General features: G+C 46.5%; 10 non-coding genes and 39 pseudogenes across 10 annotated transcripts; all 49 read right to left on the reverse strand.

The window, feature by feature from the left end:
* Positions 1–56: 56 nt before the first annotated feature.
* On the reverse strand, positions 57–175 carry LOC148241410 (5S ribosomal RNA; annotated as a pseudogene).
* Positions 176–380: 205 nt separating this feature from the next.
* LOC148241411 (5S ribosomal RNA) lies at positions 381–499 on the reverse strand (annotated as a pseudogene).
* Positions 500–704: 205 nt separating this feature from the next.
* LOC148241412 (5S ribosomal RNA) lies at positions 705–823 on the reverse strand (annotated as a pseudogene).
* Positions 824–1,383: 560 nt separating this feature from the next.
* LOC148241413 (5S ribosomal RNA) lies at positions 1,384–1,502 on the reverse strand (annotated as a pseudogene).
* Positions 1,503–1,613: 111 nt separating this feature from the next.
* LOC148241414 (5S ribosomal RNA) lies at positions 1,614–1,732 on the reverse strand (annotated as a pseudogene).
* Positions 1,733–1,941: 209 nt separating this feature from the next.
* LOC148241415 (5S ribosomal RNA) lies at positions 1,942–2,060 on the reverse strand (annotated as a pseudogene).
* Positions 2,061–3,267: 1,207 nt separating this feature from the next.
* On the reverse strand, positions 3,268–3,386 carry LOC148241416 (5S ribosomal RNA; annotated as a pseudogene).
* A 558-nt stretch (positions 3,387–3,944) lies between these two features.
* Positions 3,945–4,063, reverse strand: LOC148241417 (5S ribosomal RNA; annotated as a pseudogene).
* Positions 4,064–4,268: 205 nt separating this feature from the next.
* On the reverse strand, positions 4,269–4,387 carry LOC148241418 (5S ribosomal RNA; annotated as a pseudogene).
* A 205-nt stretch (positions 4,388–4,592) lies between these two features.
* Positions 4,593–4,710, reverse strand: LOC148241419 (5S ribosomal RNA; annotated as a pseudogene).
* Positions 4,711–5,269: 559 nt separating this feature from the next.
* On the reverse strand, positions 5,270–5,388 carry LOC148241420 (5S ribosomal RNA; annotated as a pseudogene).
* Positions 5,389–5,563: 175 nt separating this feature from the next.
* Positions 5,564–5,682, reverse strand: LOC148241421 (5S ribosomal RNA; annotated as a pseudogene).
* Positions 5,683–6,243: 561 nt separating this feature from the next.
* On the reverse strand, positions 6,244–6,362 carry LOC148241422 (5S ribosomal RNA). The gene has a single exon (XR_015815819.1). It is a non-coding gene; the product is annotated as a 5S ribosomal RNA (ribosomal RNA).
* A 205-nt stretch (positions 6,363–6,567) lies between these two features.
* LOC148241423 (5S ribosomal RNA) lies at positions 6,568–6,686 on the reverse strand (annotated as a pseudogene).
* A 560-nt stretch (positions 6,687–7,246) lies between these two features.
* On the reverse strand, positions 7,247–7,364 carry LOC148241424 (5S ribosomal RNA; annotated as a pseudogene).
* A 206-nt stretch (positions 7,365–7,570) lies between these two features.
* Positions 7,571–7,689, reverse strand: LOC148241425 (5S ribosomal RNA). The gene has a single exon (XR_015814489.1). It is a non-coding gene; the product is annotated as a 5S ribosomal RNA (ribosomal RNA).
* A 563-nt stretch (positions 7,690–8,252) lies between these two features.
* On the reverse strand, positions 8,253–8,371 carry LOC148241426 (5S ribosomal RNA; annotated as a pseudogene).
* A 561-nt stretch (positions 8,372–8,932) lies between these two features.
* On the reverse strand, positions 8,933–9,051 carry LOC148241427 (5S ribosomal RNA; annotated as a pseudogene).
* A 209-nt stretch (positions 9,052–9,260) lies between these two features.
* Positions 9,261–9,379, reverse strand: LOC148241428 (5S ribosomal RNA; annotated as a pseudogene).
* A 1,209-nt stretch (positions 9,380–10,588) lies between these two features.
* On the reverse strand, positions 10,589–10,707 carry LOC148241429 (5S ribosomal RNA; annotated as a pseudogene).
* A 562-nt stretch (positions 10,708–11,269) lies between these two features.
* LOC148241430 (5S ribosomal RNA) lies at positions 11,270–11,388 on the reverse strand (annotated as a pseudogene).
* A 561-nt stretch (positions 11,389–11,949) lies between these two features.
* LOC148241431 (5S ribosomal RNA) lies at positions 11,950–12,068 on the reverse strand (annotated as a pseudogene).
* Positions 12,069–12,303: 235 nt separating this feature from the next.
* LOC148241432 (5S ribosomal RNA) lies at positions 12,304–12,422 on the reverse strand (annotated as a pseudogene).
* Positions 12,423–12,955: 533 nt separating this feature from the next.
* LOC148241433 (5S ribosomal RNA) lies at positions 12,956–13,074 on the reverse strand. Its single transcript, XR_015814695.1, has one exon. It is a non-coding gene; the product is annotated as a 5S ribosomal RNA (ribosomal RNA).
* Positions 13,075–14,311: 1,237 nt separating this feature from the next.
* Positions 14,312–14,430, reverse strand: LOC148241434 (5S ribosomal RNA). Its single transcript, XR_015814490.1, has one exon. It is a non-coding gene; the product is annotated as a 5S ribosomal RNA (ribosomal RNA).
* A 205-nt stretch (positions 14,431–14,635) lies between these two features.
* Positions 14,636–14,754, reverse strand: LOC148241435 (5S ribosomal RNA). The gene has a single exon (XR_015816031.1). It is a non-coding gene; the product is annotated as a 5S ribosomal RNA (ribosomal RNA).
* Positions 14,755–15,313: 559 nt separating this feature from the next.
* Positions 15,314–15,432, reverse strand: LOC148241436 (5S ribosomal RNA). Its single transcript, XR_015814722.1, has one exon. It is a non-coding gene; the product is annotated as a 5S ribosomal RNA (ribosomal RNA).
* Positions 15,433–15,991: 559 nt separating this feature from the next.
* On the reverse strand, positions 15,992–16,110 carry LOC148241437 (5S ribosomal RNA). Its single transcript, XR_015814957.1, has one exon. It is a non-coding gene; the product is annotated as a 5S ribosomal RNA (ribosomal RNA).
* A 562-nt stretch (positions 16,111–16,672) lies between these two features.
* LOC148241438 (5S ribosomal RNA) lies at positions 16,673–16,791 on the reverse strand (annotated as a pseudogene).
* A 209-nt stretch (positions 16,792–17,000) lies between these two features.
* LOC148241439 (5S ribosomal RNA) lies at positions 17,001–17,119 on the reverse strand (annotated as a pseudogene).
* A 204-nt stretch (positions 17,120–17,323) lies between these two features.
* Positions 17,324–17,441, reverse strand: LOC148241440 (5S ribosomal RNA; annotated as a pseudogene).
* Positions 17,442–18,003: 562 nt separating this feature from the next.
* LOC148241441 (5S ribosomal RNA) lies at positions 18,004–18,122 on the reverse strand. Its single transcript, XR_015814294.1, has one exon. It is a non-coding gene; the product is annotated as a 5S ribosomal RNA (ribosomal RNA).
* Positions 18,123–18,327: 205 nt separating this feature from the next.
* On the reverse strand, positions 18,328–18,446 carry LOC148241442 (5S ribosomal RNA; annotated as a pseudogene).
* A 521-nt stretch (positions 18,447–18,967) lies between these two features.
* Positions 18,968–19,085, reverse strand: LOC148241443 (5S ribosomal RNA; annotated as a pseudogene).
* A 235-nt stretch (positions 19,086–19,320) lies between these two features.
* LOC148241444 (5S ribosomal RNA) lies at positions 19,321–19,439 on the reverse strand (annotated as a pseudogene).
* A 205-nt stretch (positions 19,440–19,644) lies between these two features.
* LOC148241445 (5S ribosomal RNA) lies at positions 19,645–19,763 on the reverse strand (annotated as a pseudogene).
* A 559-nt stretch (positions 19,764–20,322) lies between these two features.
* On the reverse strand, positions 20,323–20,441 carry LOC148241446 (5S ribosomal RNA; annotated as a pseudogene).
* A 208-nt stretch (positions 20,442–20,649) lies between these two features.
* On the reverse strand, positions 20,650–20,768 carry LOC148241447 (5S ribosomal RNA; annotated as a pseudogene).
* Positions 20,769–20,973: 205 nt separating this feature from the next.
* LOC148241448 (5S ribosomal RNA) lies at positions 20,974–21,092 on the reverse strand (annotated as a pseudogene).
* Positions 21,093–21,651: 559 nt separating this feature from the next.
* Positions 21,652–21,770, reverse strand: LOC148241449 (5S ribosomal RNA; annotated as a pseudogene).
* Positions 21,771–22,330: 560 nt separating this feature from the next.
* On the reverse strand, positions 22,331–22,449 carry LOC148241450 (5S ribosomal RNA). Its single transcript, XR_015815699.1, has one exon. It is a non-coding gene; the product is annotated as a 5S ribosomal RNA (ribosomal RNA).
* Positions 22,450–23,009: 560 nt separating this feature from the next.
* On the reverse strand, positions 23,010–23,128 carry LOC148241451 (5S ribosomal RNA; annotated as a pseudogene).
* A 561-nt stretch (positions 23,129–23,689) lies between these two features.
* Positions 23,690–23,808, reverse strand: LOC148241452 (5S ribosomal RNA). The gene has a single exon (XR_015814877.1). It is a non-coding gene; the product is annotated as a 5S ribosomal RNA (ribosomal RNA).
* A 209-nt stretch (positions 23,809–24,017) lies between these two features.
* LOC148241453 (5S ribosomal RNA) lies at positions 24,018–24,136 on the reverse strand (annotated as a pseudogene).
* An 887-nt stretch (positions 24,137–25,023) lies between these two features.
* LOC148241454 (5S ribosomal RNA) lies at positions 25,024–25,142 on the reverse strand (annotated as a pseudogene).
* A 204-nt stretch (positions 25,143–25,346) lies between these two features.
* On the reverse strand, positions 25,347–25,464 carry LOC148241455 (5S ribosomal RNA; annotated as a pseudogene).
* A 236-nt stretch (positions 25,465–25,700) lies between these two features.
* Positions 25,701–25,819, reverse strand: LOC148241456 (5S ribosomal RNA; annotated as a pseudogene).
* Positions 25,820–26,024: 205 nt separating this feature from the next.
* LOC148241457 (5S ribosomal RNA) lies at positions 26,025–26,143 on the reverse strand (annotated as a pseudogene).
* Positions 26,144–26,704: 561 nt separating this feature from the next.
* LOC148241458 (5S ribosomal RNA) lies at positions 26,705–26,823 on the reverse strand (annotated as a pseudogene).
* Positions 26,824–26,834: the final 11 nt, after the last annotated feature.

Raw genomic sequence — 26,834 nt, forward strand, 5'->3', positions numbered from 1 at the left:
CCAGCGGACCCTAGTTCCAGACGCGCGTAACGTCGAACGACCCGTCTGAAAAAAAATTGGTGCGACACGAGGACTTCCTAGGAGGTCACCCATCCGAGTGCTAATCTCGCCCAATCACACTTAACTGCGGAGTTTTGATGGGATCCGGTGCATTAGTGCTGGTATGATCACACCTCTTTAATTTTGCGCCGCAAATACATAAACTCATTCTCCTTTCTTCCCCCTCCCGTCATTTGTTTCCTTATGCGTGTGCGTTGCACCTCCCGTGCTCGTTCTAATGTCAAGTAAAATGCTACGGTGCCGTGACTCACATTTGTGAATAAACTTGAGGACCATAATTAAAGTCGCGCGTATCGTCGAAAGAATCATCTGCAAAAAAATGGGTGCAACACGAGGACTTCACAAGTGGCCACCCATCCGAGTACTACTCTCGCCCAAGCACACTTAACTGCGGAGTCATGATGGGATCTGTTACATTCGTGCTGGTTTGATCGCACCTGATTAATTTCGCACTGCAAATACATAAACTCCTTCTCCTTTCTTCCCCCTCCCGTCATTTGTTTCCTTGTGCGTTCACACTGCACCTCTCCTTCTCGTTCTAATATCGATTTAAATGCCCCTAATTCTGGACTCACATTTGCGTATAAACCAGTGGACCATAGCTCCAGTCGCGCGTAACGTCGAACGACCCGTCTGAAAAAAAGTTAGTGCGACACGAGGACTTCCCATGAGGTCACCCATCCGAGTACTACTCACGCCCAAGCACACTTAACTGCAGAGTTCTGATGGGATCCAGTGCATTCGTGCTGATATGATCGCACCCGTTTAAATCCGCGCTGCAAATACATAAACTCCTTTTCCTTTCTTTCCCCTCCCGTCATTTGTTTTCTTGTGTGTGCGCACTGCACCTCCCGTGCTCGTTCTAATATCAAGTAAAATACTACGGTGCCGTGACTCACATTTGCGAATAAACCTGAGGACCATAATTCAACTTGTGCATATCGTCGAAAGAATCATATGCAAAAAGATGGGTGCAACACGAGGACCTCCCAAGAAAATGGGTGAAATATAAGGACTTCGCAGGAGGTCACCCATACGAGTACTTTTCTCGCCCAAGCACCCTTAACTGTGGAGTTCTAATAGAATCCGTTGCATTAGTGGTGGTATGATCCTTCATGTTTCATTCTGCGCTGCAAATACATACACTCTTTCTCCTCCCATCCTCCCTCTCGTCATTTGTTTCCTTGTGCGTGCACTCTGCATCTCTCTTTCTCGTTCTAATATCAAGTAATATGCCCCGACACCGTGACTCACCTTTGCAAATGAACCAGCGATTTATAATTCCATTCGCACGTAACGTCGAACAACCCATCCGAAAAAACATAGGTGCAACACAAGGGCTTCCCAGGTGGTCACCCATCCGAGTACCACTCTCGCCCAAGCACACTTAACTGCGGAGTTCTGAGCGGATCCAAGGCTTTAGTGCTGGTATGATCGCACCTCTTTAATTTCGCGCCGCAAATACAAACACTCCTCCTTTCTTCCCCCTCCCGTCATTTGTTTCCTTGTGCGTTCACACTTCACCTCTCATTCTCGACCCGTCTGAAAAAAAATTAGTGTGACACAAGGACTTCCCAAGAGGTCACCCATCCGAGTACTACTCTCGCCCAAGCACACTTAACTGCAGAGTTCTGATGCGATCCAGTGCATTAGTGCTGGTATGATCGCACCTGTTTAATTTCGCGCTGCAAATACATAAACTTTTTCTCCTTTCTTCCCCCTCCCGTCATTTGTTTCCTTGTGCGTGCGCACTGCACCTCTCGTTCTCGTTCAAATATCAAGTAAAATGCCACGGCACCGTGACTCACATTTGTGAATAAATCTGCGGACCATAATTAAAGTCGCGCGTAACGTCGAACGGCACATCTGAAAAAACAAAAATGGGTGCAACACGAGAACTTCCCATAAGGTAACCCATCATTGTACTACTTTCGCCAAAGCACACTTAACTGCAGAGTTCTGATGGGATCCGGTGCATTTGTGCTGGTGTGACCGCACCTCTTTAATTTTGTGCTGAAAATACATACACTCCTTCTTCCCTCCCCCCTCCCATAATTTGTTTCCTTGTGCGTTCACACTGCACCTCTCCTTCTCGTTCAAATATCGATTAAAATGCCCCTAATTCTTGACTCACATTTGCGTATAAACCAGCGGACCATAGTTCCAGTCGCGCGTAATGTCGAACGACCCATCTGAAAAAAAATTGTTGCGATACGAGGACTTCCCAAGAGGTCACCCATCCGAGCACTACTCTCGCCCAAGCATAGTTAACTGCAGAATTCTGATGGGATCCAATGCATTTGTGCTGGTATGATGCCACTTGTTTAATTTTGCGCTTCAAATACATACACTTCTTCTCTTTTCTTCCTCCTCCCGTCATTTGTTTCCTTGGGCGTGCGCACTGCACCTCCCGTTCTCGTTCAAATATCAAGTAAAATACCACGGTGCCGTGACTCACATTTGCGAATAAATCTGCGGACAATAATTAAAGTCGCATGTAACGTCGAACGGCACATCTGAAAAAAAGAAAATGGGTGCAACACGAGAACTTTCCAGAAGGTAACCCATCATTGTACTACTTTCGCCAAAGCACACTTAACTGTGGAGTTCTGAAGGGATCCGGTCCATTTGTGCTGGTGTTACCGCACCTGTTTAATTTCGTGCTGAAAATACATACACTCCTTCTTCCCTCCCCCCTCCCATCATTTGTTTCCTTGTGTGTTCACACTGCACCTCTTTTTCTCGTTCTAATATCGATTAAAATGCCCCTTTTTCTTGACTCACATTTGTGTATAAACCAGCGGACCATAGTTTCAGTCGCGCGTAACGTCGAACGACCCATCTGAAAAAAAATTATTGCGATACGAGGACTTCCCAAGAGGTCACCCATCCGAGCACTACTCTCGCCCAAGCACATTTGACTGCAGAGTTCTGATGGGATCCAGTGCATTAGTGCTGGTATGAGGCCACTTGTTTAATTTTGCGCTTCAAATACATACACTCCTTCTCTTTTCCTCCTCCTCCCGTCATTTGTTTCCTTGTAGGTGCGCACTGCACCTCTCATACTCGTTCTAATATAAAGTAAAATGCCACGGTGCCGTGACTCATATTTGCGAATAAACCTGCGGACCATAAATCATGTCGCGCGTAACGTCGAAAGAATCATCTGCAAAAAGATGGGTGCAACACGAGGACCTCCCAAGAAAATAGGTGAAATATAAGGACTTCGCAGGAGGTCACCCATCCGAGCACTAATCTCGCCCGAGCACACATAACTGCGGAGTTCTGATGGGATCCGGTGCATTAGTGCTGGTATGATCGCACCTGTTTAATTTTGCGCTGCAAATACATAAACTCATTCCCCTTTCTTCCCCCTCCTGACATTTGTTTCCATGTGCGTGCGCACTGCACCTCCCGTTCTCGTTCTAATATCAAGTAAAATTCTACAGCGTCTGACTCACATTTGCGAATAAACCTAAGGACCATAATTCAAGTCGCGCGTAACGTCGAAAGAATCATCTGCAAAAAAATGGGTGCAACACGAGGACTTCACAAGAAAATGGGTGAAATATAAGGACTTCGCAGGAGGTAACCCATGCTAGTACTACTCTCGCCCAAGCACCCTTACCAACGGAGTTTTGATAGAATCCGTTGCATTAGTGCTGGTATGATCGCACCTGTTTCATTTCGTGCTCAAAATACATACACTCCTTCTCCTTCCCTCCCCCTCCCATCAATTGTTTCCTTGTGCGTTCACACTGCACCTCTCCTTCTCGTTCTAATATCGATTAAAATGCCCCTGCTTCTTGACTCACATTTGCGTATAAACCAGCGGACCCTAGTTCCAGTCGCCCGTAACGTCGAACGACCCGTCTGAAAAAAAATTGGTGCGACACGAGGACTTCCCAGGAGGTCACCGATCCGAGTACTACTCTCGCCCAAGCACACTTAACTGCGGAGTTCTGATGGGATCCGGTGCATTAGTGGTGGTACGATCGCATCCGTTTAATTTTGCGCTGCAAATACATAAACTCTTTCTCCTTTCTTCCCCCTCCAGTCATATGTTTCCTTGTGCGTGCGCTCTGCATCTCTCTTTCTCGTTCTAATATCAAGTAATATGCCCCGACACCGTGACTCACCTTTGCAAATGAACCAGCGGTTTATAATTCCATTCTCGCGTAACGTCGAACAACCCATCCGAAAAAAAATAGGTGCAACACGAGGGCTTACCAGGTGGTCACCCATCCGAGTACTACTCTCGCCCAAGCACACTTAACTGCGGAGTTCTGATTGGATCCGGAGCTTTAGTGCTGGTATGATAGCACCTGTTTAATTTCACGCTACAAATACATATACTCCTTCTCTTTTCTTCCCCCTCCCGTCATTTGTTTCCTTGTGCGTTCACACTTCACTTTTCATTCTCGTTCTAATATCGATTTAAATGCCCCTGCTTCTTGACTCACATTTGCGTATAAACCAGCGGACCCTAGTTCCAGACGCGCGTAATGTCGAACGACCCGTCTGAAAAAAAATTGGTGCGACACGAGGACTTCCCAGGAGGTCAACCATCCGAGTACTAATCTCGCCAAGCACACTTAACTGCGGAGTTCTAATGGGACCTGGGGCTTTAGTGCTGGTATGATCGCACCTGTTTAGTTTCGCGCTGCAAATACATACACTCCTTCTCCTTTCTTCCCCCTCCCGTCATTTGTTTCCTTGTGCGCTCACACTTCACCTCTCATTCTCGTTCTAATATCGATTAAAATGCCCCTACTTCTTGATTCACATTTGCGTATAAACCAGCGGACCCTAGTTCCAGACACGCGTAACGTCGAACGACCCGTCTGAAAAAAAATTGGTGCGACACGAGGATTTCACAAGAAAATGGGTGAAATATAAGGACTTCGCAGGAGGCAACCCATGCTAGTACTACTCTCACCCAAGCACCCTTACCTACGGAGTTCTGATAGAATCTGTTGCATTTGTGCTGGTTTGATCGCACCTGTTTCATTTCGTGCTGAAAATACATACACTCCTTCTCCTTCCCTCCCCCTCCCATCAATTATTTCCTTGTGCGTTCACACTGCACCTCTCATTCTCGTTCTAATATCGATTAAAATGCCCCTGCTTCTAGACTCACCTTTGCGTATAAACCAGCGGACCCTAGTTCTAGTCGCGCTTAACGTCGAACGACCCGTCTAAAAAAAAATTTGTGCGACACGAGGACTTCCCACGAGGTCAACCTTCCGAGTAGTACTCTCGCCCAAGCACACTTAACTGCGGAGTTCTGAAGGGATCCGGGGCTTTAGTGCTGGTATGATTGCACCAGTTTAGTTTCGCGCTGCAAATACATACACTCCTTCTCTTTTCTTCCCCCTCCCGTCATTTGTTTCTTTGTGCGTGCACTCTGCACCTCCCGTACTCGTTCTAATATCGATTAAAATGCCCCTCCTTCTTGACTCACATTTGCGTATAAACCATCGTTCTAATATCGATTAAAAAATTGGTGCGACACGAGGACTTCCCAAGAGGTCACCCATCCGAGTACTAATCTCGCCCAAGCACACTTAACTGCGGGGTTCTGATGGGATCCAGTGCATTAGTGCTGGTATGATGCCACTTGTTTAATTTTGTGCTTCAAATATATACACTCCTTCTCTTTTCTTCCTCCTCCCGTCATTTGTTTCCTTGTGCGTGCGCACTGCACCTCCCGTACTTGTTCTAATATCAAGTAAAATGCTACGGCGCCGTGACTCACATTTGCGAATAAATCTGCGGATCATAAATCAAGTCGCGCGTAACGTCGAAAGAATCATCTGGAAAAAGATGGGTGCAACACGAGGACCTCCCATGAAAATGGGTGAAATATAAGGACTTCGCAGGAGGTCACCCATCCAAGTACTTTTCTCGCCTAAGCACCCTTAACTTGCGGAGTTCAAATAGAATCCATTACATTGGTGCTGGTATGATTGCTCATGTTTCATTCTGCGCTGCAAATACATACACTTTTTCTCCCTCTATCCCCCCTCCCGTCATTTGTTTCCTTATGCGTGCACTCTGCATCTCTCCTTCTCGTTCTAATATCGATTAAAATGCCCCAGCACCGTGACTCACCTTTGCAAATGAACCAGTGGTTTATAATTCCATTCGCGCGTAACGTCGAACAACCCATCCGAAAAAAAATAGGTGCAACACGAGGGCTTCCCAAGTGGTCACCCATCCGAGTACTACCCTCGCCCAAGCACACTTAACTGCGGAGTTCTGATGGGATCTGGAGCTTTAGTGCTGGTATGATCGCACCTGTTTAATTTCGCGCTGCAAATACATACACTCCTTTCCCTTTCTTTCCCCTCTCGTCATTTGTTTCCTTGTGCGTTCACACTTCACCTCTCATTCTCGTTCTAATATCGATTAAAATGCCCCTGCTTCTTGACTCACATTTTCGTATAAACCAGCGGATCCTAGTTCCAGACGCGCGTAACGTCGAACGACCCGTCTGAAAAAAAATTGGTGCGACACGAGGACTTCCCAAGAGGTCACCCATCCGAGTACTAATCTCGCCCAAGCACACTTAACTGCAGAGTTCTGATCGGATCCAGTGCATTAGTGCTGGTATGATGCCACTTGTTTAATTTTGTGCTTCAAATACATACACTCCTTCTCTTTTCTTCCTCCTCCCATCATTTGTTTCCTTGTGCGTGCGCACTACACATCCCGTACTCGTTCTAATATCAAGTAAAATGCCTCGGCACCGTGACTCACATTTGCGAATAAATCTGCGGATCATAAATCAAGTCGCGCGTAACGTCGAAAGAATCATCTGCAATAAGATGGGTGCAACACGAGGACCTCCCAAGAAAATGGGTGAAATATAAGGACTTCGCAGGAGGTCACCCATCCAAGTACTTTTCTTGCCCAAGCACCCTTAACTGCGGAGTTCTGAGAGAATCCGTTGCATTAGTGCTGGTATGATCCCTCATGTTTCATTCCGCACTGCAAATACATACATTCTTTCTCATTCAATCCCCCCTCCCATCATTTGTTTTCTTGTGCGTGCACTCTGCATCTCTCTTTCTCATTCTAATATCAAGTAATATGCCCCGGCACCGTGACTCACCTTTGCAAATGAACCAGCGGTTTATAATTCCATTCGCGCGTAACGTTGAACAACCCATCCGAAAAAAAATAGGTGCAACACGAGGGCTTCCCAGGTGATCACCCATCCAAGTACTACCCTCGCCCAAGCACACTTAACTGCGGAGTTCTGATGGGATCCGAGCTTTAGTGCTGGTATGATCGCACCTGTTTAATTTTCCGCTGTAAATACATACACTCCTTCTCCTTTCTTCCCCCTCTCGTCATTTGTTTCCTTGTGCGTTCACACTTCACCTCTCATTCTCATTCTAATAGCGATTAAAATGCCCCTGCTTCTTGACTCACATTTGCGTATAAACCAGCGGACCCTAGTTTAAAACGCGCGTAACGTCGAAGGACCCGTCTGAAAAAAAAATTGGTGCGACACGAGGACTTCCCATGAGATCACCCATCCGAGTACTAATCTCGCCCAAGCACACTTAACTGCGGAGTTCTGATGGGATCCGGTGCATTAGTGCTGGTATGATCGCACCGGCTTAATTTTGCACTGCAAATACATAAACTCCTTCTCCTTTCTTCCCCCTCCCGTCATTTGTTTCCTTGTGCGTGCGCACTGCACCTCTCGTTCTCGTTCAAATATCAAGTAAAATGCCATGGCGCCGTGACTCACATTTGCGAATAAATTTGTGGACCATAATTAAAGTCGCGCGTAACGTCGAACGGCACATCTGAAAAAAAGAAAATGGATGCAACACGAGGACTTCACAAGAAAATGGGTGAAATATAAGGACTTCGCAGGAGGTAACCCATGCTAGTACTACTCTCGCCCAAGCACCCTTACCTACGGAGTTCTGATAGAATCCGTTGCATTAGTGCTGGTATGATCGCACCTGTTTCATTTCGTGCTAAAAATACATACACTCCTTCTCCTTCCCTCCCCCTCCCATCAATTGTTTCCTTGTGCGTTCACACTGCACCTCTCCTTCTCGTTCTAATATCGATTAAAATGGCCCTGCTTCTTGACTCACATTTGCGTATAAACCAACAGACCCCAGTTCCAGTCGCGCGTAACGTCGAACGACCCGTCTGAAAAAAAATTTGTGCGACACGAGGACTTCCCAGGAGGTCACCCATCCGAGTACTACTCTCGCCCAAGCACACTTAACTGCGGAGTTCTGATGAGATCCGGTGCATTAGTGTTGGTATGATCGCACTCGTTTAATTCCGCGCTGCAAATACATAAATTCCTTCTCCTTTCTTCCCCCACCCGTCATTTGTTTCCTTGTGCGTGCGCACTGCACCTCCCATGCTCGTTCTAATATCAAGTAAAATGCTACGGTGCCATGACTCACATTTGCGAATAAACCTGACGACCATAATTCAAGTCGCGCATATCGTCAAAATAATCATCTGCAAAAAAATGGGTGCAACACGAGGACTTCCTAAGAAAATTGGTGAAATATAAGGACTTTGCAGGAGGTCACCCATCCTAGTGCTACTCTCGTCCAAGCACCCTTAACTTGCGGAGTTCTGTTAGAATGCCTCGAATTGGTGCTGGTATGATTGCTCATGTTTCATTCTGCGCTGCAAATACATACACTTTTTCTCCCTCCATCCCCCCTCCCGTCATTTGTTTCTTTTTTGCGTGCACTCTGCATCTCTCCTTCTCGTTCTAATATCGATTAAAATGCCCCTGCTTCTTGACTCACATTTACGTATGAACCAGGGGGCCCTAGTTCCAGTCGCGCGTAACGTCGAACGACCCGTCTAAAAAAAATTAGTGCGACACGAGGACTTCCTAGGAGGTCACCCATCCGAGTACTACTATCGCCCAAGCACACTTAACTGCGGAGTTCTGATGGGATCCGGTGCATTAGTGCTGGTATGATCGCACCTTTTTAATTTTGCGCTGCAAATACATAAATTCCTTCCCCTTTCTTCCCCCTCCTGTCATTTGCTTCCTTGTGCGTGCGCACTGCACCTCTCGTTCTCGTTCAAATATCAAGTAAAATGCCACAGGGCCGTGACTCACATTTGCGAATAAATCTGCGGACCATAATTAAAGTCGCGCGAAACATCGAACGGCACATCTGAAAAAAAGAAAATGGGTGCAACACGAGAACTTCCCACAAGGTAACCCATCATTGTAATACTTTCCCCAAAGCACACTTTACTGCGGAGTTCTGATGGGATCCGGTGCATTTGTGCTGGTATGATCGCACCTGTATAATTTCGCGCTGCAAATACATAAACTCATTCTCCTTTCTTCCCCCTCTCGTCATTTGTTTCCTTGTGCGTGCGCACTGCACCTCTCGTTCTCGTTCAAATATCAGGTATAATGCCACGGCGCCGTGACCCACATTTGCAAATATATCTGCAGACCATAATTAAAGTCGCGCGTAACGTCGAACAGCACATCTGAAAAAAAAAAAATGGGTTCAACACGAGAACCTCCCAGGAGGTAACCCATCATTGTATTACTTTCGCCAAAGCACACTTAACTGCGAAGTTTTGATGCGATCCGGTGCATTTGTGCTAGTGTGACCGCACCTGTTTAATTTCGTGCTGAAAATACATACACTCCTTCTTCCCTCCCCCCCTCCCATCATTTGTTTCCTTGTGCGTTCACACTGCACCCCTCCTTCTCGTTCTAATATCGATTAAAATGCCCCTGATTCTTGACTCACATTTGCGTATAAACCAGCGGACCATAGTTCCAGTCGCGCGTAACGTCGAACGACCCATCTAAAAAAAAATTATTGCGATACGAGGACCTCCTAAGAGGTCACCCATCCGAGTACTACTCTCGCCAAAGCACAATTAACTACAGAGTTCTGATAGGATCCAGTGCATTAGTGCTGGTATGATGCCGCTTGTTTAATTTTGCGCTATAAATACAAACACTCATTCTCTTTTCTTCCTCATCCGTCATTTGTTTCCTTGTACGTGCGCACTGCACCTCCCGTACTCGTTCTAATATCAAGTAAAATGCCACGGTGCCGTGACTCACATTTGTAAATAAACCTGCGGACCATAAATCAAGTCGCGCGTAACGTCGAAAGAATCATCTGCAAAAAGATGGGTGCAACACGAGGACCTCCCAAGAAAATGGGTGAAATATAAGGACTTCGCAGGAGGTAACCCATGCTAGTACTACTCTCGCCCAAGCACCCTTACCTACGGAGTTCTGATAGAATCCGTTGCATTAGTGATGGTATGATCGCACCTGCTTCATTTCGTGCTGAAAATACATACACTCCTTCTCCTTCCCTCCTCCTCCCATCAGTTGTTTCCTTGTGCGTTCACACTGCACCTCTCCTTCTCGTTCTAATATCGATTAAAATACCCCTGCTTCTTGACTCACATTTGCGTATAAACCAGCGGACCCTAGTTCCAGTCGTGCGTAACGTCGAACGACCCGTCTGAAAAAAAATTGGTGCGACAAAAGGACTTCCCAAGAGGTCACCCATCCGAGTACTACTCTCGCCCAAGCACAATTAACTGTGGAGTTCTGATGGGATCCGGTGCATTAGCGCTGGTATGATCGCACCTGTTTAATTTTGCACTGCAAATACATACACTCCTTCTCCTTTCTTCCCCCTCCCGTCACTTGTTTCCTTGTGCGTGCGCACTGCACCTCCCGTGCTCGTTCTAATATAAAGTAAAATGCTACGGTGCCGTGACTCACATTTGCGAATAAACCTGAGGACCATAATTCAAGTCGCGCGTATCGTCGAAAGAATCATCTGCAAAAAAATGTGTGCAACACGAGGACTTCCTAAGAAAATTGGTGAAATATAAGGACTTCGCAGGAGGTCACCCATCCTAGTGCTACTCTCGCCCAAGCACCCTTAACTTGCGGAGTTCTAATAGAATCCGTTGCATTGGTGCTGGTATGATTGCTCATGTTTCATTCTGCGCTGCAAATACATACACTTTTTCTCCCTCCATCCCCCCTCCTGTCATTTGTTTCCTTGTGCGTGAACTCTGCATCTCTCCTTCTCGTTCTAATATCGATTAAAATGCCCCTGCTTCTTGACTCACATTTGCGTATAAACCAGTGGACCCTAGTTCCAGTCGCGCGTAACGTCGAACGACCCGTCTGAAAAAAAAAAAAGTGCGTCACGAGGACTTCCCAGGAGGTCACCTATTTGAGTACTACTCTCGCCCAAGCACACTTAACTGCGGAGTTCTAATGGGATCCGGTGCATTAGTGCTGGTATGATCGCACCTGTTTAATTTCGCGCTGCAAATACATAAATTCCTTCTCCTTTCTTCCCCCTCCCGTCATTTGTTTCCTTGTGCGTGCGCACTGCACCTCCCGTGTTCGTTCTAATATAAAGTAAAATGCTACGGTGGCGTGACTCACATTTACGAATAAACCTGAGGACCATAATTCAAGTCGCGCGTATCGTCGATAGAATCATCTGCAAAAAAATGGGTGCAACACGAGGACTTCCTAAGAAAATGGGTGAAATATAAGGACTTCGCAGGAGGTCACCCATCCTAGTGCTACTATCGCCCAAGCACCCTTAACTTGTGGAGTTCTGATAGAATCCGTTGCATTGGTGCTGGTATGATTGCTCATGTTTTATTCTGCGCTGCAAATACATACACTTTTTTTCCCTCCATCCCCCCTCCCGTCATTTGTTTCCTTGTGCGTGCACTCTGCATCTCTCATTCTCGTTCTAATATCGATTAAAATGCCCCTGCTTCTTGACTCACATTTGCGTATAAATCAGCAGACCATAGTTCCAGTCGCGCGTAACGTCGAACAACCCGTCTAAAAAAAAATTAGTGCGACACGAGGGCTTCCCAGGAGGTCACCAATACGAGTTCTACTCTCGACCAAGCACACTTAACTGCGGAGTTCTGATGGGATCCGGTGCATTATTGCTGGTATGATCGCACCTATTTAATTTCGCGCTACAAATACATAAACTCATTCTCCTTTCTTCCCCCTCCCGTCATTTGTTTCCTTGTGCGTGCGCACTGCACCAACCGTGCTCGTTCTAATATCAACTAAAATGCTACGGTGCCGTGACTCACATTTGCGAATAAACCTGAGAACCATAATTCATGTCGCGCGTATCGTCGAAAGAATCATCTGCAAAAAAATGGGTGCAACACGAGAACTTCCTAAGAAAATGGGTGAAATATAAGGACTTCGCAAGAGGTCACCCATCCGAGTACTACTCTCGTCCAAGCACACTTAACTGTGGAGTTCTGATGGGATCCGGTGCATTAGTGCTGGTATGATCGCACCTGTTTAATTTCACGCTGCAAATACATAAACTCCTTCTCCTTTCTTCCCCCTCTCGTCATTTGTTTCCTTGTGCGTGCGCACTGCACCTCTCGTTCTCGTTCAAATATCAAGTAAAATGCCACGGCGCCGTGACTCACATTTGCGAATAAATCGGCGGACCATAATTAAAGTCGCGCGTAACGTCGAACGGCACATCTGAAAAGAAGAAAATGGGTGCAACACGAGAACATCCCAGGAGGTAGCCCATCATTGTACTACTTTCGCCGAAGCACACTTAACTGCGGAGTTCTGATAAAATCCGTTGCATTAGTGCTGGTATGATCGAACCTGTTTAATTTCGCGCTGCAAATACATACACTCCTTCTCCTTTCTTCCCCCTCCCGTCATTTATTTCTTTGTGCCTTCACACTTCACCTCTCATTCTCGTTCTAATATCGATTAAACTGCCCCTGCTTCTTGACTCACACTTGCGTATGAACCAGCGGACCCTAATTTCAGTCGCGCGTAACGTCGAACGACCCGTCTGAAAAAAAATTGGTGCGACACGAGGACTTCCAAAGAGGTCACCCATCCGAGTACTACTCTCGCCCAAGCACACTTCACTGCGGAGTTCTGATGGGATCCGGTGCATTAGTGCTGGTATGGTCGCACCCGTTTAATTCTGCGCTGCAAATACATAAACTCCTTCTTCTTTCTTCCCCCTCCCGTCATTTGTTTCCTTGTGCGTGCGCACTGCACCTCCCGTGCTCGTTCTAATATCAAGTAAAATGCTAAGGTGCCGTGACTCACATTTGTGAATAAACATAAGGACCATAATTAAAGTCGCGCGTATCGTCGAAAGAATCATCTGCAAAAAAATGGGTGCAACACGAGGACTTTCTAAGAAAATTGGTAAAATATAAGGACTTCGCAGGAGGTAACCCATGCTAGAACTACTCTCGCCCAAGCACCCTTACCTACGGAGTTCTGATAGAATCCGTTGCATTAGTGCTGGTATGATCGCACCTGTTTCATTTCGTGCTGAAAATACATACACTCCTTCTCCTTCCCTCCCCCTCCCATCAATTGTTTCCTTGTGCGTTCACACTGCACCTCTCCTTCTCGTTCTAATATCGATTAAAATGCCCCTTCTTCCTGACTCACATTTGCGTAAAAATCAGCGGACCCTCGTTCCAGTCGCGCGTAACGTCGAACGACCCGTCTGAAAAAAAATTGGTGCGACACGAGGATTTCCTAGGAGGTCACCCATCCAAGTACTACTCTCGCCCAAGCACACTTAACTGCAGAGTTGTGATGGGATCCAGTGCATTAGTGCTGGTATGATGCCATTTGTTTAATTTTGTGCTTCAAATACATACACTTCTTCTCTTTTCTTCCTCATTCCGTCATTTGTTTCCTTGTGCGTGCGCACTGCACCTCCCGTACTCGTTCTAATATCAAGTAAAATGCCACGGCACCATGACTCACATTTGCGAATAAACCTGCGGACCATAAATCAAGTCGTGCGTAACGTCGAAAGAATCATCTGCAAAAAGATGGGTGCAACACGAGGACCTCCCAAGAAAATTGGTGAAATATAAGGACTTCGCAGGAGGTCACCCATCCGAGTACTTTTCTCGCCCAAGCACCCTTAACTGCGGAGTTATGATAGAATCCGTTGCATTAGTGCTGGTATGATCCCTCATGTTTCATTCTGCACTGCAAATACATACACTCTTTCTCCTCCCATCCCCCTCCCGTAATTTGTTTCCTTATGCGTGCACTCTGCATCTCTCTTTCTCGTTCTAATATCAAGTAAAATGACCCGGCACCGTGACTCACCTTTGCAAATGAACCAGCGGTTTATAATTCCATTCGCGCGTAACGTCGAACAATCCATCCGAAAAAAAATAGGTGCAACACGAGGGCTTCCCAAGTGGTCACCCATCTGAGTACTACCCTCGCCCAAGCACACTTAACTGCGGAGTTCTGAAGGGATCCGGAGTTTTGGTGCTAGTATGATCGCACCTGTTTAATTTTGCGCTGCAAATACATACACTCCTTCTCCTTTTTTCCCCGTTCGGTCATTTGTTTCCTTGTGCGTTCACACTTCACCTCTCATTCTCGTTCTAATATCGATTAAACTGCCCCTGCTTCTTGACTCACATTTGCGTATAAACCAGCGGACCCTAATTCCAGTCGCGCGTATCGTCGAACGACCCGTCTGAAAAAAAATTGGTGCGACACGAGGACTTCCAAAGAGGTCACCCATCCGAGTACTACTCTCGCCCAAGCACACTTAACTGCGGAGTTCTGATGGGATCCGGTGCATTAGTGCTGGTATGGTCGCACCCGTTTAATTCCGCGCTGAAATACATAAACTCATTCCCCTTAAGTCCCCCTCCCGTCATTTATTTCCTTGTGCGTGCGCACTGTAGCTCCCGTTCTCGTTCTAATATCAAGTAAAATGCTACAGCGCCGTGACTCACATTTGCGAATAAACCTGAGGACCATAATTCAAGTCGCGCGTAATGTCCAAAGAATCATGTGCAAAAAAATGGGTACAACACGAGGACTTCCTAAGAAAATGGGTGAAATATAAGGACTTCGCAGGAGGTCACCCATCCTAGTGCTACTCTCGCCCAAGCACCCTTGACTGCGGAGTTCTGATAGAATCCGTTGCATTAGTGCTGGTACGATCCCTCATGTTTCATTCTGCACTGCAAATACATACACTCTTTCTCCTTCCATCCCCCCTCCCGTCATTTGTTTCCTTGTGCGTGCACTCTGCATCTCTCTTTCTCGTTCTAATATCAAGTAATATGCCCCGGCACCGTGACTCACCTTTGCAAATGAACCAGCGGTTTATAATTCCATTCGCGCGTAACGTCGGACAACCCACCTGAAAAAAAATAGGTGCAACACGAGGGCTTCCCAAGTGGTCACCCATCCGAGTACTACCCTCGCCCAAGCACACTTAATTGCGGAGTTCTGATGGGATCCGGAGCTTTAGTGCTGGTATGATCGCACCAGTTTAATTTTGCGCTGCAATTACATACACTCCTTCTCCTTTCTTCCCCCTCCCGTCATTTGTTTCCTTGTGCGTTCACACTTCACCTCTCGTTCTCGTTCTAATATCGATTAAAATGCCCATGCTCCTTGACTCACATTTGCGTATAAACCAGTGGACCCTAGTTCCAGACGCGCGTAACGTCGAACGACCCGTCTGAAAAAAAATTGGTGCGACACAAGGACTTCACAAGAAAATGGGTGAAATATAAAGACTTCGCAGGTGGTAACCCATGCTAGTACTACTCTCGCCCAAGCACCCTTACCTACGGAGTTCTTATAGAATCTGTTGCATTAGTGCTGGTATGATCGCACCTGTTTCATTTCGTGCTGAAAATACATACACTCCTTCTCCTTCCCTCCCCCTCCAATCAATTGTTTCCTTGTGCGTTCACACTGCACCTCTCCTTCTCGTTCTAATATCGATTAAAATGCCCGTGCTTTTTGACTCACATTTGCGTATAAACCAGTGGACCCTAGTTCCAGTCGCGCGTAACGTGGAACGACCCGTCTGAAAAAAAATTGGTGCGACACGAGGACTTCCCAAGAGGTCACCCATCCGAGTACTACTCTCGCCCAAACACACTTAACTGCGGAGTTCTGATGGGATCCGGTGCATTAGTGCTGGTATGATCGCACTCGTTTAATTCCGCGCTGCAAATACATAAACTCCTTCTCCTTTCTTCCCCCTCCCGTCATTTGTTTCCTTGTGCGTGCGCACCGCACCTCCCGTGCTCGTTCTAATATCAAGTAAAATGCTACGGTGCCAGGACTCACATTTGCGAATAAACCTGAGGACCATAATTCAAGTCGCGCGTATCGTCGAAAAAATCATCTGCAAAAAAATGGGTGCAACACGAGGACTTCCTAAGAAAATGGGTGAAATATAAGGACTTCGCAGGAAGTCACCCATCCTAGTGCTACTCTCGCCCAAGCACCCTTAACTTGCGGAGTTCTGATAGAATCCGTTGCATTGGTGCTGGTATGATTGCTCATGTTTCAATCTGCGCTGCAAATACATACACTTTTTCTCCCTCCATCCCCCCTCCCGTCATTTGTTTCCATGTGAGTGCACTCTGCATCTCTCATTCTCGTTCTAATATCGATTAAAGTGCCCCTGCTTCTTAAATCACATTTGCGTATAAACCAGTGGACCCTAGTTGCAGTCGCGCGTAACGTCGAACGACCCGTCTGAAAAAAAAATTAGTACGACACGAGGACTTCCCAAGAGGTCACCCATCCGAGTACTACTCTTGCCCAAGCACACTTAACTGCGGAGTTCTAATGGGATCCGGTGCATTAATGCTGGAATGATCGCACCTGTTTAATTTCGCGCTGCAAATACATAAACTCCTTCTCCTTTCTTCCCCCTCCCGTCATTTGTTTCCTTGTGCGTGCACACTGCACCTCTCGTTCTCGTTCAAATATCAAGCAAAATGCAACGGTTCCGTGACTCACATTTGCGAATAAATCTTCGGACAATAATTAAAGTCGCGCATAACATCGAACGACACATCTGAAAAAAAGAAAATGGGTGCAACACGAGAACTTTCCAGGAGGTAACCCATCATTGTACTACTTTCGCCAAAGCACACTTAACTGCGGAGTTCTGATGGGATCCGGTGCATTTGTGCTGGTGTGACCGCACCTGTTTAATTTTGTGCTGAAAATACATACACTCCTTCTTCTCTCCCCGCCTCCCATCATTTGTTTCCTTGGGTGTTCACACTGCACTACTCCTTCTCGTTCTAATATCGATTAAAATGCCCCTGATTCTTGACTCACATTTGCGTATAAACCAGCGGACCATAGTTACAGTCGCACGTAATGTCGAACGACCTATCTGAAAAAAAATTATTGCGATACGGGGACTTCTCAAGAGGTCACCCATCCGAGTACTACTCTCACCCAAGCACACTTAACTGCAGAGTTCTGATGGGATCCAGTGCATTAGTGCTGGTATGATGCCACTTGTTTAATTTTGCGCTTCAAATACATACACTCCTAATCTTTTCTTCCTCCTCCCGTCATTTATTTCCTTGTGCGTGCGCACCGCACCTCCCGTACTCGTTCTAATATCAAGTAAAATGCCACGGCGCCGTGACTCACATTTGCGAATAAACCTGCGGGCCATAAATCAAGTCGCGCGTAACGTCGAAAGAATCATCTGCAGAAAGATGGGTGCAACACGAGGACCTCCCAAGAAAATGGGTGAAATATAAGGACTTCGCAGGAGGTCACCCATCCGAGTACTTTTCTTGCCCAAGCACCCTTAACTGCGGAGTTCTGATAGAATCCGTTCCATCAGTGCTGGTACGATCCCTCATGTTTCATTCTGCACTGCAAATACATACACTCTTTCTCCTTCCATCCCCCCTCCCGTCATTTGTTTCCTTGTGCGTGCACTCTGCATCTCTCTTTCTAGTTCTAATATCAAGTAATATGCCCCGGCACCGTGACTCACCTTTGCAAATGAACCAGCAGTTTATAATTCCATTCGCGCGTAACGTCGAACAACCCATCCGAAAAAAAAATAGGTGCAACACGAGGGCTTCCTAGGTGGACACCCATCCAAGTACTACTCTCGCCCAAGCACACTTAACTGCGGAGTTCTGATGGGATCCGGAGCTTTAGTGCTGGTATGATCGCACCTGTTTAATTTCGCGCTGCAAATACATAAACTCCTTGTCCTTTATTCCCCCTCCCGTCATTTGTTTCCTTGTGTGTTCACACTTCACCTCTCATTCTCGTTCTAATATCGATTAAAATGACCCTGCTTCTTGACTCACATTTGCGTATAAACCAGCGGACCCTAGTTTCAGATGCGTGTAACGTCGAACGACCCGTCTGAAAAAAAATTGGTGCGACACGAGGACTTCCCAGGAGGTCAACCATCCGAGTACTAATCTCGCCCAAGCACACTTAACTGCGGAGTTCTGATGGGATCCGGGGCTTTAGTTCTGGTATGATCGCACTTGTTTAGTTTCGCGCTACAAATATATACACTCCTTCTCCTTTCTTCCCCCTCCCGTCCTTGTTCTAATATCAAGTAAAATGCTACAGCGCCGTGAATCACATTTGCGAATAAACCTGAGGACCATAATTCAAGTAGAGCATAACGTCGAAAGAATCATCTGCAAAAAAATGGGTGCAACACGAGGACTTCACAAGAAAATGGGTGAAATATAAGGACTTTGCAGGAGGTAACCCATGCTAGTACTACTCTCGCCCAAGCACCCTTACCTACGGAGTTCTGATAGAATCCGTTGCATTAGTGCTGGTATGATCGCACCTGTTTAATTTCGCGCTGCAAATGCATACACTCCTTCTCCTTTCTTCCCCCTCCCGTCATTTGTTTCCTTGTGCGTTCACACTTCACCTCTCATTCTCGTTCTAATATCGATTAAAATGCTCTACTTCTTGACTCATATTTGCTTATAAACCAGCGGACCCTAGTTCCAGACGCGTGTACCGTCGAACGACCCATCTGAAAAAAAAATTTTGCGACTCGAGGACTTCCCAGGAGGTCACCATCCGAGTACTAATCTCGCCCAAGCACACTTCACTGCGGAGTTCTGATCCGATCCGGTGCATTAGTGCTGGTATGATCGCACCTGTTTAATTTCGCGCTGCAAATACATAAACTCATTCCCCTTTCTTCCCCCTCCCGTCATTTGTTTCCTTGTGCGTGTGCACTGCACCTCCCGTTATTGTTCTAATATCAAGTAAAATGCTACAGCGCTGTGAATCACATTTGCGAATAAACCTGAGGACCATAATTAAAGTAGCGCGTAACGTCGAAAGAATCATCTGCAAAAAAATGGGTGCAACACGAGGACTTCACAAGAAAATGGGTGAAATATAAGGATTTCGCAGGAGGTAACCCATGCTAGTACTACTCTCGCCCAAGCACCCTTACCTACGGAGTTCTGATAGAATCCGTTGCATTAGTGCTGGTATGATCGCACCTGTTTAATTTCGCGCTGCAAATACATACACTCCTTCTCCTTTCTTCCCCCTCCTGTCATTTGTTTCCTTGTGCGTTCACACTTCACCTCTCCTTCTCGTTCTAATATCGATTAAAATGCCCCTACTTCTTGACCCACATTTGCGTATAAACCAGCGGACCCTAGTTCCAGACGCGCGTACCGTCGAACGACTCGTCTGAAAAAAAATTAGTGCGACACGAGGACTTCCCAGGAAGTCACCCATCCGAGTACTAATCTCGCCCAAGCACACTTCACTGCGGAGTTCTGATGGGATCCGGTGCATTAGTGCTGGTATGATGGCACCTGTCTAATTTCGCACTGCAAATACATAAACTCATTCCCCTTTCTTCCCCCTCCGGTCATTTGTTTCCTTCTGCGTGCGCACTGCACCTCCCGTTCTTGCTCTAATATCAAGTAAAATGTTACAGCGCCGTGAATCACATTTGCGAATATACCTGAGGACCATAATTCAAGTCGCGCGTAACGTCGAAAGAATCATCCGCAAAAAAATGGGTGCAACACGAGGACTTCACAAGAAAATGGGTGAAATATAAGGACTTCACAGGAGGTAACCCATGCTAGTACTACTCTAGCCCAAGCACCCTTACCTACGGAGTTCTGATAGAATCCGTTGAATTAGTGCTGGTATGATCGCACATGTTTCATTTCATGCTGAAAATACATACAATCCTTCTCCTTCCCTCCCCCTCCAATCAATTGTTTCCTTGTGCGTTCACACTGCACCTCTCCTTCTCGTTCTAATATCGATTAAAATGCCCCTACTTCTTGACTCACATTTGCGTATAAACCAGCGGACCCTAGTTCCAGTCGCGCGTAACGTCGAACGACCCGTCTGAAAAAAAATTGGTGCGACACGAGGACTTCCCAAGAGGTCACCCATCCGAGTACTACTCTCGCCCAAGCACACTTAACTGCGGAGTTTTGATGGGTTACGGTGTATTAGTGCTGGTATGATCGCACCCGTTTAATTTTGCGCTGCAAATAGATAAACTCATTCTCCTTTCTTCCCCCTCCCGTCATTTGTTTCCTTGTGCGTGCACTCTCCATCTCTCTTTCTCGTTCTAATATCAAGTAATATGCCCCGGCACCGTGACTCACCTTTGCAAATAAACCAGTGGTTTATAATTCCATTCGCGTGTAACGTCGAACAACCCATCCGAAAAAAAAAAATAGGTGCAACACGAGGGCTTCCCAGGTGGACACATATCCGAGTACTACTCTCGCCCAAGCACACTTAACTGCGGAGTTCTGATGGGATCCGGAGCTTTAGTGCTGGTATGATCGCACCTGTCTAATTTCGCGCTGCAAATACATACACTCCTACTCCTTTCTTCCCCTTCCCGTCATTTGTTTCCTTGTGCGTTCATACTTCACCTCTCATTCTCGTTCTAATATCGATTAAAATGCCCCTACTTCTTGACTCACATTTGCTTATAAACCAGCGGACCCTAGTTCCAGACGCGCGTACCGTCGAACGACCCATCTGAAAAAAAATTAGTGCGACACGAGGACTTCCCAGGAGGTCACCCATCCGAGTACTAACCTCGCCCAAGCACACTTCACTGCGGAGTTCTGATGCAATCCGGTGCATTAGTGCTGGTATGATCGCACCTGTTTAATTTCGCGCTGCAAATACATAAACTCATTCCCCTTTCTTCCCCCTCCCGTCATTTGTTTCCTTGTGCGTGCGCACTGCACCTCCCGTTCTTGTTCTAATATCAAGTAAAATGTTACAGCGCTGTGAATCACATTTGCGAATAAACCTGAGGACCATAATTAAAGTAGCGCATAACGTCGAAAGAATCATCTGCAAAAAAATGGGTGCAACACGAGGACTTCACAAGAAAATGGGTGAAATATAAGGACTTCGCAGGAGGTAACCCATGCTAGTACTACTCTCGCCCAAGCACCCTTACCTACGGAGTTCTGATAGAATCCGTTGCATTAGTGTTGGTATGATCGCACCTGTTTAATTTCGCGCTACAAATACATACACTCCTTCTCCTTTCTTCCCCCTCCTGTCATTTGTTTCCTTGTGCGTTCACACTTTACCTCTCATTCTCGTTCTAATATCGATTAAAATGCCCCTACTTCTTGACTCACATTTGCGTATAAACCAGCGGACTCTAGTTCCAGACGCGCGTACCGTCGAACGACTCGTCTGAAAACAAATTAGTGCGACACGAGGACTTCCCAGGAGGTCACCCATCTGAGTACTAATCTCGCCCAAGCACACTTCACTGCGGAGTTCTGATGGGATCCGGTGCATTAGTGCTGGTATGATGGCACCTGTCTAATTTCGCACTGCAAATACATAAACTCATTCCCCTTTCTTCCCCCTCCCGTCATTTGTTTCCTTCTGCGTGCGCACTGCACCTCCCGTTCTCGTTCTAATATCAAGTAAAATGCTACAGCGCCGTGAATCACATTTGGGAATAAACCTGAGGACCATAATTCAAGTCGCGCGTAATGTCGAAAGAATCCTCTGCAAAAAAATGGGTGCAACACGAGGACTTCACAAGAAAATGGGTGAAATATAAGGACTTCGCAGGAGGTAACCCATGCTAGTACTACTCTCGCCCAAGCACCCTTAACTGCGGAGTTCTAATAGAATCCGTTGCATTAGTGCTTGTATGATCCCTCAGGTTTCATTCTACACTGCAAATACATACACTCTTTCTCCTCCCATTCTCCCTCCCGTCATTTGTTTCTTTTTGCGTGCACTCTGCATCTCTCTTTCTCGTTCTAATATCAAGTAATATGCCCCGGCACCGTGACTCACCTTTGCAAATGAACCAGCGGTTTATAATTCTATTCGCGCATAACGTCGGACAACCCACCTGAAAAAAAATAGGTGCAACACGAGGGCTTCCCAAGTGGTCACCCATCCGAGTACTACCCTCGCCCAAGCACACTTAATTGCAGAGTTCTGATGGGATCTGGAGCTTTTGTGCTGGTATGATCGCACCTGTTAAATTTTGCGCTGCAAATACATAAACTCCTTCTCCTTTCTTCCCCCTCCCGTCATTTGTTTCCTTGTGCCTGCGCACTACACCTCTCGTTCTCGTTCAAATATAAAGTAAAATACCACGGCGCCGTGACTCACATTTGCCAATAAATCTTTAGACCATAATTAAAGTCACGCGTAACGTCGAACGGCACATTTGAAAAAAAGAAAATGGGTGCAACACGAGGACTTCGCAAGAAAATTGGTGAAATATAAGGACTTCGCAGGAGGTAACCCATGCTAGTACTACTCTCGCCCAAGCACCCTTACCTACGGAGTTCTGATAGAATCCGTTGCATTAGTGCTGGTATTATCGCACCTGTTTCATTTCGTGCTCAAAATACATACACTCCTTCTCCTTCCCTCCCCCTCCCATCAATTGTTTCCTTGTGCGTTCACACTGCACCTCTCCTCGTTCTAATATCGATTAAAATGCCCCTGCTTCTTGATTCACATTTGCGTATAAACCAGCGAACCCTAGTTCAAGTCGCGTGTAACGTCGACCGACCCGTCTGAAAATAAATTTGTGCGACACAAGGACTTCAAAGTAGGTCACCCACCCGAGTACTACTCTCGCCCAAGCACACTTCACTGCGGAGTTCTGATGGGATCCGGTGCATTAGTGCTGGTATGATCGCACCCTTTTAATTCTGCACTGCAAATACATAAACTCCTTTTCCTTTCTTCCCCCTCCCGTCATTTGTTTCCTTGTGCGTGCGCACTGCACCTCTCGTGCTCGTTCTAATATTAAGTAAAATGCTACGGTGCCGTGACTCACATTTGCGAATAAACCTGAGGACCATAATTCAAGTCGCGCGTATCGTCGAAAGAATCATCTGCAAAAAAATGAGTGCAACACGAGAACTTCCTAAGAAAATGGGTGAAATATAAGGACTTCGAAGGAGGTCACCCATCCTAGAGCTACTCTCGCCCAAGCACCCTTAACTTGCGGAGTTCTGATAGAATCCGTTGCATTGGTGCTGGTATGATTGCTCATGTTTTATTCTGCGCTGCAAATACATACACTTTTTCTCCCTCCATCCCCCCTCCCGTCATTTGTTTCCTTTTGCGTGCATTCTGCATCTCTCCTTCTCGTTCTAATATCAATTAAAATGCCCCTGCTACTTGACTCACATTTGCGTGTAAACCAGTGGACCCTAGTTCCAGTCGTGCGTAACGTCGAACGACCCGTCTGAAAAAAAATTAGTGCGAAACGAGGAATTCCCAGGAGGCCACCCATCCGAGTACTACTCTCGCCCAAGCACACTTAACTGCGGAGTTCTGATGGGATCCGGTGCATTAGTGCTGGTATGATCGCACCTGTTTAATTTCGCGCTGCAAATACATAAACTCCTTCTCCTTTCTTCCCCCTCCCGTCATTTGTTTCCTTGTGCGTGCGCACTGTACCTCTCGTTCTCGTTCAAATATCAAGTAAAATGCCACGGCGGCGTGACTAACATTTGCGAATAAATATGCGGACCATAATTAAAGTCGCGGGTAACGTCGAATGACACATCTGAAAAAAAGAAAATGGGTGCAACACGAGAACTTCTCAGGAGGTAACCCATCATTGTACTACTTACGCCAAAGCACACTTAACTGCGAAGTTCTGATGTGATCCGGTGCATTTGTGCTGGTGTGACCTCACCTGTTTAATTCCGCGCTGCAAATACATAAACTCCTTCTCCTTTCTTCCCCCTCCCGTCATTTGTTTCCTTGTGCGTTCACACTGCACATCTCCTTCTCGTTCTAATATCGATTAAAATGCTCCTGATTCTTGACTCACATTTGTGTATAAACCTGCGGACCATAGTTCCAATCGCGCGTAGCGTCGAACGACCCATCTGAAAAAAATTGTTACGATACGAGGACTTCCCAAGAGGTCACCCATCCGAGTACTACTCTTGCCCAAGCACACTTAACTGCAGAGTTCTGATGGGATCCAATGCATAAGTGCTGGTATGATGCCACTTGTTTAATTTTGCACTTCAAATACATACATTCCTTCTCTTTTCTTCCCCCTCCCGTCATTTGTTTCCTTGTGCATGCGCACTGCACCTCCCGTACTCGTTCTAATATCAAGTAAAATGCCACGGCGCCGTGACTCACATTTGCGAATAAATCTGCGGACAATAAATCAAGTCGCGCGTAACGTCGAAAGAATCATCTGCAAAAAGATGGGTGCAACACGAGGACCTCCCAAGAAAATGGGTGAAATATAAGGACTTTGCAGGAGGTCACCCATCCGAGTACTTTTCTCGCCCAAGCACCCTTAACTGCGGAGTTCTGATAGAATCCGTTGCATTAGTTCTGGTATGATCCCTCATGTTTGATTCTGCACTACAAATACATACACGCTTTCTCCTTCCATCCCCCCTCCCGTCATTTGTTTCCTTGTGCGTGCGCACTGCACCTCTCGTTCTCGTTCAAGTATCAAGTAAAATGCCACGATGCCGTGACTCACATTTGCGAATAAATCTGCAGACCATAATTAAAGTCGCGCGTAACGTTGCACGGCACATCTGAAAAAAAGAAAATGGGTGCAACACGAGAACTTCCCAGGAGGTAACCCATCATTGTACTACTTTCGCCAAAGCACACTTAACTGCGGAGTTCTGATGGGATCCGGTGCATTTGTGCTGGTGTGACCACACCTGTTTAATTTCGTGTTGAAAATACATACACTCCTTCTTCCCTCCCCCCCTCCCATCTTTTGTTTCCTTTTGCGTTCACACTGCACCTCTCCTTCTCGTTCTAATATCGATTAAAATGCCCCTGATTCTTGACTCACATTTGCGTATAAACCAGCGGACCATAGTTCCAGTCGCGCATAACGTCGAACGACCCATCTGAAAAAAAGTTGTTGCGATACGAGGACTTCCCAAGAGGTCATCCATCCGAGTACTACTCTCGACCAAGCACACTTAACTGCAGAGTTCTGATGGGATCCAGTGCATTAGTGCTGGTATGATGCCACTTGTTTAATTTTGCGCTTCAAATACATACACTCCTTCTCTTTTCTTCCTCCTCCCGTCATTTGTTTCTTTGTGCGTGTGTACTACACCTCCCGTACTCGTTCTAATATCAAGTAAAATGCCACGGCGCCGTGACTCACATTTGCTAATAAACCTGCGGACCATAATTCAAGTCGCGCGTAACGTCGAAAGAATCATCTGCAAAAAGATGGGCACAACAAGAGGACCTCCCGAGAAAATGGGTGAAATATAAGGACTTCGCAGGAGGTAACCCATCTGAGTACTACTCTCGCCCAAGCACACTTAACTGCAGAGTTCTGATGGGATCCGGGGCTTTAGTGCTGGTATGATCGCACCTGTTTAATTTCGCGCTGCAAATAAATACACTCCTTCTCCTTTCTTCCCCCTCCCATCAATTGTTTCCTTGTGCGTTCACACTGCACCTCTCATTCTCGTTCTAATATCGATTAAAATGCCCCTCCTTCTTGACTCACATTTGCCTATAAACCAGCGGACCCTAGTTCCAGTCGCTCGTAACGTCGAACGACCCGTCTGAAAAAAAATTGTTGCGACACGAGGACCTCCCAGGAGGTCACCCGTCCGAGTACTACTCTCGCCCAAGCACACTTAACTGCGGAGTTCTGATGGGATCCGGTGCATTAGTGGTGGTATGATCGCACCCGGTGAATTCCGCACTGCAAATACATAAACTCTTTCCCATTTCTTCCCCCTCCCGTCATTTATTTCCTTGTGCGTGCGCACTGCACCTCCCTTGCTCGTTCTACTATCAAGTAAAATGTTACGGTGCCGTGACTCACATTTGCGAATAAACCTGAGGACCATAATTCAAGTCGCGCGTATTGTCGAAAGAATCATCTGCAAAAAAATGGGTGCAACACGAGGACTTCCTAAGAAAATGGGTGAAATGTAAGGACTTCGCAGGAGGTCACCCATCCTAGTGCTTCTCTCGCCCAAGCACCCTTAACCTGCGGAGTTCTGATAGAATCCGTTGCATTGGTGCTGGTATGATTGCTCATGTTTCATTCTGCGCTGCAAATACATACACTTTTTCTCCCTCCATCCCCCCTCCCGTCATTTATTTCCTTGTGCGTGCACTCTGCATCTCTCCTTCTCGTTCTAATATCGATTAAAATGCCCTGCTTCTTGACTCACATTTGCGTATAAACCAGCGGACCCTAGTCCAGTCGCGCGTAACGTCGAACGACCCGTCTGAAAAAAAAAATTACTGCGACACGAGGACTTCCCAAGAGGTCACCCATCTGAATACTACTCTCGCCCAAGAACACTTAACTGTGGAGTTCTGATGGGATCCGGTGCATTAGTGCTGGTATGATCGCACCTGTTTAATTTCG

This window comes from Carica papaya, chromosome 8 (genome assembly GCF_054855325.1).
Source record: "Carica papaya isolate Zhongbai chromosome 8, ASM5485532v1, whole genome shotgun sequence".
In the NCBI taxonomy this organism is placed as follows: Eukaryota; Viridiplantae; Streptophyta; class Magnoliopsida; order Brassicales; family Caricaceae; genus Carica; species Carica papaya.